Genomic DNA, 10,846 nt, shown 5'->3' with positions numbered 1-10,846 from the left:
ACATCTTTCCGATAGGAAGGAGACCAGAATTGCACACAATATTCCAACAGTGGCCTAACCAATGTCCAACTCCTGTACTCAATGCTCTGACCAATAAAAAAAGTGTACCAAATGCCTTGTGTTCCCTGAGTTTGATTGCCTTCTGCTCAAGCACTAACTTTCTAATTTTCATTCATTTGGCGAATCCTTTTATGGAGGTGTCTCTTCCATTTTATTGTAACCTCCTCCAGCTCCCCAACCCTCTGTGCTCTCTATGTTTCTCTAGTCCCGACATCTTTAACTCGACACCTGCCCCTTTAAACTGGATCATCATTATTTCTACACTCCTGATTATCGGAAATGGGAAAAGCAGCAGGAATTGTGAAAGGGAGCGGCCGCAATTGTTAAATGCAATTCACTGGCACTCATTGTGAGTGTTGTTTACACTGCTGCTTTTTAAAGCAGTCCCTGGATGGGCACCAAGGGGTGTGTGGAAAGCGAGGTTCGGATGGTAACAAGTAGCTGAGTGGTCTGTGGGACAACTTGTGGGCGTGAATGATATAGCCAAGAGCCTTCGGACTGAGTCACAGAGATGTACAGTATGGAAACAGACCCTTCGGCCCAACCCGTCCATGCCGACCAGATATCCCAATCCAATCTAGTCCCACCTGCCAGCCCCCGGCCCATTTCCCTCCAAATCCTTCCTATTCATATACCCATCCAAATGCCTCTTAAATGTTGCAATTGTACCAGCCTCCACCACTTCCTCTAGCAGCTCATTCCATACACGTACCACCCTCAGCGTGAAAAAGTTGCCCTGTAGGTCTCTTGGGAAAGGAAGATGCTATCTGTTTGTCAGCAGTACAAAAAACAAGGGAAACCTGACGAAAGACAATTTCTCTTTCCTCGCCAGTTGCTCAAAGCTGGGGGCTGTTCACCAGTCGCTAACAGACTTTACAATTTGTGAGCCTATCGCTCTGTGAGTCTGGCAAGGATGTGACAAGTGCAGTTATGTCTAGTCAAACATAATGATCACCTCAGCGAATCTACAGCAATGAACAAGCTGAGGCAAGTCGGAAAGTCAAACCTGAAGGTCAACCAGGCAAATTTGGCCAAAAAAGATCAAAGGATTGTGAACCTCATCCAAAGCATTAGCACATTACTGCACACAGTTACCGAGATTAATCACTGCAGATGCACCATCCACTGTGATGCTACAGGATAGCGCAGACCCATGAAATATTCTTTAAGGACTCGAACAGAAACTGAGAAAACGCAAGTCGCCATTGAAAAGGAAGCCTTGGCCGTAATTTTGGAAGACGGGGAGGCCATTTAGCGCCTGGTTCAGGCTCTAGCATTCACTGACATTGTGGCAGATGTGTGGCCTAACACCTGTCTTTGACCCATATCCCTTAACACCTTGGATGAACAAAAACGTATCTCTCTCAGATTGAAAACTAACAACTGATCCAGCATCTGCTGACACTCCAAACATCGATGTGTGTGCGTGGAATTGGATTTCAGCAGTTTCCTCATTTCCCCTCCCCCCACCTTACCCCAGTTCCAACCTTCCTGCTCAGCACTGTCCCCATGACCCGGCCTGAAGCGTTGATTCTCCTGCTCCTCAGATGCTGCCTGACCTGCTGTGCTTTTCCAGCACCACTCTCATCTTGACTCTAATCTCCAGCACCTCCCACTTCTGCCTTATCTCCCCTGAACCATTTGGCTCTAATTCTCAGACAGTGCAGATTCCCCAACCAGTGGAAACTACTGGTCTTTATCAACCCTGTCTTTCCCGTTAATATCCTGAAGACGTCGATCAGATTACCCCTTCACCTACTAAAATTCTGGAGAAAATTGATATCACCTCTCTTCATAACTTAATCCCTGAGGTTCCATAGGATAAATCTATGTTGGGCTCCCTCCAGGGTCAATCTGTTCTTCCCAAGGTGTGATGTCCTTCACAGTGGTCCAAGTGGGGTCTAACCAGGGTTTTGTATAACTGCAGCATAATGTCTGCATCCTGGTACTCCAACTCTCTCAATTTAAAGGCCAGCATTCCATTAGCTTTCTTGATTATTTGCAGCATTTATTTGTGGTATTTTAGAGATCCTTTCGCCTGAGCTTCTGAGTCACCCTGTGCACTCCCTTCATGCCATCTAGAAAGCCAGCGATTTATTCTCTTGCAGTCCAAACGAGAGAACCTCGCAACGAGGAGTGCACATGAGGAGCTCCTGGATTGTGGGGCGAAGGTTTACGCTTGGAACAGATCTCAAACCGTCAGTTTCCCTTCGCAATTCGAAGAAAATTACAAAAACACTAACTTGCATTCAATACTTCAGACCGTATTCGATCAGATACAGTTTAACCACAGACAAGGGAGATACCAGGCAACGGCAGATATTTTATGCAGAATCCTATCTGACAGAGGCTGATAAACAGGTTTTTGGCATTCATAGCGGAAATTCAAACAGATAAATCATCGATGGAAAAGCATGATAGGTAACACCTTATAGGTCGAATAGGGACGGCGCTATTGGCGAGATGGATGGTCAACTCATGGTGCCCAACTGCAATACGTCGAAATCATTCTTTGAGGAATGAAAGATCTCGGATTATGAATGACTTGTCAGTCTTTACTGAAGGAGTTTCAGAAAGGATATTCTGCAAAGATCGACTCACAATATCAAAAGGTTGAGGCGCAGTTTCTCACACGCGTGGATGAGGTACATCACGTTGGAGTGAGATCTATGACATTGATTTTTTCTTGTTCACGCACAATGTGTGAGCATCGCTGGCTCGGCCAGCATTCACTGCCCATCCCTAATTGCCCAGGGGTCAGTTAACAGTCAACCACATTGCCATGAATCACATGTAAGCCAGACTGGGTAAGGATGGCAGTTTCCTTTTCAAAAGGGCATTGCTGAGCCAGATGGGTTTTTCCTGAAATCATAGCATCCCTACAGTGCGGAAACAGGCCCTTCGGCCCAACAAGTCCACACTGACCCTCCGAAGAGTATCCAATCCAGACCCATTCTCCGACAATTACCCCTAGCTAATGCACCTAACGACTCATCCCTGAACACTTAGCATGGCCAATTCATCCTAACATCTCTGGCCAATCCACCCTAACCTGCACATCTTTAGAGTGTGGGAGGAAACTGGAGCACCCAGAGGAGCACCCACACAGACAGGGGGAGAACGTGCAATCTCCACGCAGACAGTCGCCTGAGGCTGGAATCGAACCCAGGTCCCTGGCGCTGGGAGGCAGCAGTGCTAACCACTGAGCCATGATTCTGCCCTTTAATAGAATCCCTACAGTGAGGAAACATTAGGCCCAAGAAGTCAACAATGACCCTCCAAAGTATCCCACCCAGACCCATCTCCCAATACTTTACGTTTCCCTGACTACTGCGCTCTGAACACTATGGGCAATTTGGCATGACCAATTCACCCTGACCTGCATACCGTGGGGCTGTGGGAGGAAACTGGAGCACCCGGAGGAAACCCACACAGACAGTTGCCCGAGGCTGGACTCGAACCCAGGTCCCTGGTGCTGTGAGGCAGCAGTGCTAACCACTGAGCCACCATACCACCTTGGCAATTGGATTCTTAATCAGCATTAGACTCTTTTCTCAATTCCATATTTTTAAAAAAATGGATTCCACCATCAGGAAGGATTTGAAACCACATCCTCGGAACGTTACCCAGGTCTCTGGATTAACAGTCCAGGGATAATACCACACGGTCCTTGCCTCCCCCTGCTGGAGTGAGGTAGATCACATGTTATGGTGTGGTACATCACATGGTGGGGTGAGATATACCACATACTGGAGTGTACAGATGGCACAGTGGCTCAGTGGCTAGCACAGCTGCCTCATAGCGCCAGGGACCTGGGTTCAATTCCACCCATGGGTGACTGTCTGTGTGGAGTTTGCACTTCCCCCTTGTGTGGGTGCTCTGGCTACCTCTCACAGTCCAAAGATGTGCAAGTCAGTGTGGATTGGCTGGGCTAAAACACTCGTAGTGCCCAGGGGTATGCAGGCGAGGTGGGTTGGTCAGAGTAAGTGCAGGGAATAGGGTAGTGGGATGGCTCTGGGTGGGATGCTATTTGGTGGGTCAGTGTGGACTCGATGGGCCGAAAGGGATTCTGTGACTCCGTGCTGGCTGTGCCAGTACTTATAACCCATTCCCAGTTACCCTTGAGAAGGTGATGGTGAGCAGCTTTCTTCAATCAGTACAGTTTATCTGAGACATGTGGACACACAATGCCATTAGGGAGTGAGGTCCAAGGTTTTAACACAGCGTTGCAAACATTTCTGTTGACCAACACTAAATATTTCTTTAATACCTCTTTATTCCCCTTTATCATTTCACCAGCCCCGCATTTACTACAGTCGACTCTCCCCACAGTCAGTAATAACAAACTTAAATTCAATAAAAACCTGAAATAAAGAGCTACACGTCATTAAAAGCCCATCTGTTTCCCCAGTGGAAGGGAATCTGCCACCCTGGCCTAGTCTGGCCTACATATGGCCCCACAGCAATGGAGTCATCGAAGTCCACAGCACACAGAAAGTCCCCTTGGCTGGTCAAAACAATGCCTGCGTGCGCCGTCGACTCTTAACATCCCTCTAGGGGAATGAGCACGCTCAATAAATAATGATCTAGCCAGTGATTCCCAGATTATACAATCAGCTCAAGAGTGAGGTTACAGTGAGTCTGAGAAACTTGGATTTCCTCCCTTCATCGAAGACTAGTTGTTACTCTGCATATAAAAGGGTCGGTATAGGCTTGTCAGGCCGAAGGGCCTGTTTCCACACTGCAAGGAATCTAATCTAAAATCTAATCTAAAAAATCGCAGTCAGGCCATTTTTTTGCAAGTTAGAAATTCCAAAGGGATTTTCCACTTCTATTAGTTCCTTAACCAGTGTTTGTCTGTTATAATATCTTTTTGTGCGTGTTTTCCTTTTCCAGGCAATCTCAGCCATCCAGCCAGATTTCACTTTGTATTTTTGAATTTTTAAATAAAATCATTACATCCCCACAGTACAGAAAGAGGCCATTTGGCTCATCTCCACAAACATCCCACTTAGACTCACCACCTCCACAACATCCCCTTACCCCTACATGGAGATTTTAACCATGGCTAACCCAGCTAATTGGCACATGGGTGGATGCCGAACATGCACACCTTTGGACTGTGTGAGGAAATTCATGTGCAGACTCCACACAGCCGGTCGCCCAAGGCTGGGATCGAACCTGAGTCCCAGGTGCTGTGGGTCATAGATGTTTACAGACACAGAAAGAGGCCCTTCAGCCCAACTTCCCCATGCCGCCCAGTTTCCACAACCAATCTATTCCCATTTTGCCTGTGCCTGGTCCATATCCTTCCCGACCTCTCCCATCCATGTGCGAATTGTTCTTAAATTACAGAATTGTACTTGGCTTCACCACAACCTCGGGCAGCCTATTCCAGACACTCACCACCCTCCATGTGAAAAAACATTGTCCCTTCTGGACCCTTTTGTATCTCTCCCCTCTCACCTTCAACCTATGCCCTCTGGTTTTAGACTCCCCTGCCCTGGGGAAAAGCTGTCAGCCTTATCTATGCCTCTCATGATTTTATACACCTCTGTAAGGTCACCCCTCAGTCTCCCACGCTCCAAGGAAAAAAAAGTCCCAGCCCATCTTGCCTCTCTTCATAACTCATACCTCCCAGTCTATTAAGCACCCTAGTAAATCTTTTCTGCACTCTTTCTAGTGTTACTAGAAACGAGGTAAACCCTCTTGCTTAATTTAAACCAGCAGCACAGAAAAGATTTATCCCGTACAGTAATCTGTGAAAATTCAAGAGGTCAAGAACTATTTAAAATAAAAAGTAACAACTTTATTTCTTAAAGTCTGACTGAGAATAATTAACTAATAACTATTTACAACTCCTTCCTCTAACCTATCTTTTACCTTTCCCTTCTACAATACTAGTCCAATAAACCCACTCCCCCCCCCCCATTAAGATTTACCAAAAATTCAAGTTTTTGAAACCAGCCAGATGTTGAATCTTCTCTTTGTCAGTCTTCTTTTCTTCTTCCTAGGGATTTCTGTTTCACAGGTAACTGATCGATAAAGGTACCTTTAAGAGAGCTATTCTCTGGGCAGGCTGAAGATACTGGTGGCTTGGCAGTTCTCCCCTCAACTGTTAAATTTTCCCAGCCTTATACCACCCCCCCCCCCCAAAGCATCGGATTGTGTCATTAGCTTTTAAGATTGTTCAATATACTCAATTGAAACTGGATTGGAGTTTGGTATCTTTTTGTGGTATAATTTGAACTGATTGGTCTAATTCAAATCTGCTTTGTCGTCTCCAGGCAACCAACTAATCAAGTTGTTTGACCAAGTGTTACATTATTAAGGGGTGGCACAATGGCTCAGTGGTTAGCACTGCTGCCTCACAGTGCCAGGAAATGGGTTCGATTCCCACCTCGGGTGACTGTGTGGGCTTCTTCCGGATGCTCCGGTTTCCTCCCACACTACAAATATGTGCAGGTTAGGGTGGATTGGCCATGCTAAATTGCCCAGAGTGTTCAGGGATATACAGGTTAGGGTGGATTGGCCATGCTAAATTGCCCAGAGTGTTCAGGGATATTGCAGGTTAGGGTGGATTGGCCATGCTAAATTGCCCAGAGTGTTCAGGGATGTGTAGGTTAAATACATAAGTCAGGGGTAAACATAGGGTGGGGGAATGGGTCTGGGTGGGTTACTTTTCGGAGGGTCGGTATGGACTTGTTGGGCCAAATGGCCTGTTTCCACGCTGTAGGCAATCTAATTCTAGTATCTTTTTCAGAACATTTGGTGCTGTGTCAGGTAGTTGTGTTCACTTTTAACTCTCTTAATGATGCAGTACACCCACACCTTCATAACACCAGTGTAATTATATCCTGTCTACGGTGGGGTGACCAGAACTGCACACAGTACTCTGAATGTAGCCTCACCGATATCTTGTACAGCTGTAACATGATGTCCCAACTCCTGTACTCAACGCTGTGACCGATGAGAGCAAACATGCCAAAGGCCTTCCTCACGCCCTGTCGATCTGTGGCCTATGAAACAGTAGTCCTAGATCTGTTTGTTCTGTAACACGCCCCAAGACCATACAGGATAAGTCCTGCCCTGGTTTGACTTACCAAAATGCGATCCCTTACATATACCCTGATTCAACTCCAGCAGTGCTAACCACTGTTCGCAAAATGATTTTCGGAGTCAGTGTCAAGTTCTGGACCTTTTGATGGTCTCTTTTCCTTGGAAGCCCCATTGCTACAATTAAACCATTTTGCAAATTGAGAATGGGATTGGTATGATTCTGCACTTGTTTTTGCCTTTCCCTGTGGTGTACATCTCAATGGGCTGAACCAAGACAGTCATTTCCCGAGTTGCTAATTGCATGTGTTAATGTCGTAAGTATCTTCCATGAGCAAAACAAATTTGGTTTCTTCAAGCGTTGCAAAGATCAAAGATATGCTAATTACTGTATTACCTTTAATACAGGGGCTTTGAATTTGCTAAGTTATGCACTGGCCTACATTTGAACTGTTGGGTAGGTGCTGATGTTCATCTCCTTCCAAAACTGATCCCTTAAGAGCCCCGTGACCTTCGGCTGGCTCACCTGTAGAGGACAGCATCATGCTATCAAGCGAGGGTTTCGGTCCTGGGTCCACTGTGGTGTGCCAACAAAGCCCAACTCAAAGCTGATGACGCGTTGTCCATTTATAGCATTCACGACACAACAATGAGCCAAGGCATGAGCTTGGTCATCCATTTCGGTTACCTGCCCATTCCTCTCCTCGTGCCTTGCATGTGTGAGTTTGCCCTCTGTAGGGCTCACATATTCTCTGCTATTAACACCGACTCTTTCCCCATAACGCTCCTTCACTACTGTTAATACTCCCTTTCATTTTGCTCTGGGTACCTCACCTGCTGTTCCACTTGTTCCTCCTCCCCCTTTAGAATAGAGTCATAGAATCTCAACAATTTGAAAACAGGCCCTTCGGCCTAACAAGGCATAAGTGAGATGTGCAGATGCTGGAGATCAGAGTTTAGATTAGAGTGGTGCTGGAAAAGCACAGCAGGTCAGGCAGCATCTGAGGAGCAGGAAAATCGATGTTTCGGGCAAAAGCCTTTCATCAGGAATCCTGATGAAGGGCTTTTGCCCAAAACGTCGATTTTCCTGCTCCTCGGATGCTGCCTGACCTGCTGTGCTTTTCCAGCACCACTCTAATCTAGACCTCAGCCCAACAAGTCCACACCGACCCTGCAAAGAGTAACCCACCCAGACCCATTCCCCTATTACTCTACATTTGCCCCTGACTGATGCACCTGACCTACACATCCCTGAACACTCTGGGCAGTCTAGCATGGCCAATCCACCCTGACCTGCACAGCTTTGGACTGTGGGAGGAAACCAGAGTACTCAGAGGAAACCCCCGCAGACACGGGGAGAATGTACAAACTCCACACACAGTCGCCCTGAGGCTGGCGCTGGGAGGCAGCAGTGCTAACCACTGATTCTCCCAGCCGTGTACGAACCACAGCTTTCTCAGCCCTGAAAGATGTGCTACAGTTGCTCTAGCGCTTTCAATGTTTGTCCCGTTCTTCAAGAAAAAGGAGCAGTTGGAGGCCATTCGTGCCGGCCTGGCCATGCTAGCGGGCAAACTGCCCCAGTCTTCCATTCGCCGTTCAAGCCAGCTCCTGTTAGTCCTTCAGCTCCCAGATATTTCAAAAATCAATCTACCACCTCTCAATTACGTCATTGACGTAGCCTCCGTAACCCACTCGGGGACAGAGTCACAAACATTCACTCCTCTCTCTCTCTCTCGAAGAAATCCCTTCGCAGCTCAGTTTCAAAATGAATGCATCCTCCTGACAATCCCGACAGGCCATTCAGCCCATCAAGTACCGCACCCCCCCCCCCCAACCCCCATCCCTTTAACCCTTTGCTTCCCCTGGCTAATCCACCCAGCCTCCTCATCCCTGAAAACTCCGGGGCAATTTAGCGTGGCCAATCCACCCTAACCTGCACATCTTTGGACTGTGGGAGGAAACCGGAGCACCCGGAGGAAACCCACGCAGACACGGGGGAGAATGTGCAAACTCCACACAGACAGTTGCCCGAGGCGGGAATCGAACCTGGGTCGCTGGCGCTCCCTCTCGATGCATCCCACCCTTTGAGTCCCGTTCTGGTTATCCTCTCACTCTGCTGTCTAGTTGACGGAGTCCATATGAAAGCGGAACAGGAGTAGGCCTTTCGGCCCCTCGAGCCTGCTCCGATATTCAATAGGATCATCCGACATTCCTGACATCCAGTTTCCTGCCCTTTCCCTCTAACCCTCGATTCCCCGAATGTATCTATCTCGGCCTTCAATACACTCCAGGGCTCTTACCCCCACAGCTCTCTGTGACAAGGACCTCCATGAGGGAAGACATTTCTCTGCTCTGTCTTAGATTGGCACCCCTATTTTTACTGAGACTGTGTCCTCTAGTCTGAGCTCTCCCATGAGGGTGAAACAACCTCTCAGCATTGAGTCTGTCAAGCCCTTTCTGTCTCAGTGAGATTGCCTCTCGTTCTTCTAAAGCCTAATGAGCTGATTAGATTAGATGATTAGATTCCCTACAGTGTGGAAACAGGCTCTTCGGTCCAACAACTCCACACCGACCCTCCGAAGAGCAACCCACCCAGACCCATTCCCCTCTGACTAATGAACCTAACACTATGTGCAACTTAGTGTGGCTAATTCACCCTGATCTGCACATCTTTGGACTGTGGGAGGGAATCAGAGCACACCCCGGCAGACACGGGGAGAATGTGCAAACTCCACACAGACAGTCACCCAAGGCTAGAATCGAATCTGGGACCATGGTACTGTATGGTAGTAGTGCTAACCACTGAGCCACTGTGCCACCCTAAATGTAACCCTTCTCCATTCCAATTTTACATGTTGCGATGATGCTATCACTTCAAGATGTTATTTCACCCTGTTTGTTTTGTTTTTGAAGCGAGGTGGAAGTGCCGAATTGGTTACTTGAAGAGTAAACAACTTGCGAGGTCTTGGGGTTGTTTTCAAAGGTCGAACAATAGAAGCTGCCGGGATGGGTGTGGTCAGCTCTCACAGACCCAGATTTCTGGGTATTGTGTTTTTTTTGCTCAATAGCGTCAGAAGCTGTTTGGCTCTTGAAAGACTTAGAAGCTTCAGTCAGGGTCTCTGTTACCCTCTGAATCTTCTCTCAATGTTTCTTCCTCCCACATTGGAGAACTGCATGTAAGAATCAGTATGGGAATTTGCCTTTCTACCAAAGGGTGTGTTATGGGAAGTTATTACACTGTAACTGTTAGTTCCTTATAGGTACTGTATCTATTATACAGTTATGTTTTCCAAGAGTTGTTATATTAAATTCCTCTTTCTTTTTGTTTGAATTTTAACTGCAGTGTTTAAATAAATTGCGTTTTGCTTATTATCAAGTAGTTTGACCAGTTGCAACATGCACATTACATCTCTCTTTAAGATAAGAAAACTTTAGGGTCTCAGCTGCCTTCTCTAAGTGTTTTGAGAGGATGTGGATTGGTCCACATATGTGGAGTTTTCACCTTCTCCCCGTGTCTGCGTGGGTTTTCTCCGGGTGCTCCGGTTTCCTCCCACAATCCAAAGATGTGCAGCTCAGGGGGAATTGGCCATGCTAAATTGCCCGTACTGTCCAGGGATGTGAAGGCTAGGAGTAAATGTAGAGTAATTGGGTGGGGGAAAGGGCTGGGGTGGGAGACATTACGGAGGGTCGGTGTGGACTTGTCGGGCCGAACGACCTGTTTCCAGCACTG

This window comes from Chiloscyllium plagiosum, chromosome 48 (genome assembly GCF_004010195.1).
Source record: "Chiloscyllium plagiosum isolate BGI_BamShark_2017 chromosome 48, ASM401019v2, whole genome shotgun sequence".
NCBI lineage: Eukaryota > Metazoa > Chordata > Chondrichthyes > Orectolobiformes > Hemiscylliidae > Chiloscyllium > Chiloscyllium plagiosum.
The sequence above is the reverse complement of the archived record's forward strand: the minus strand, read 5'-3'. Positions refer to the sequence as shown.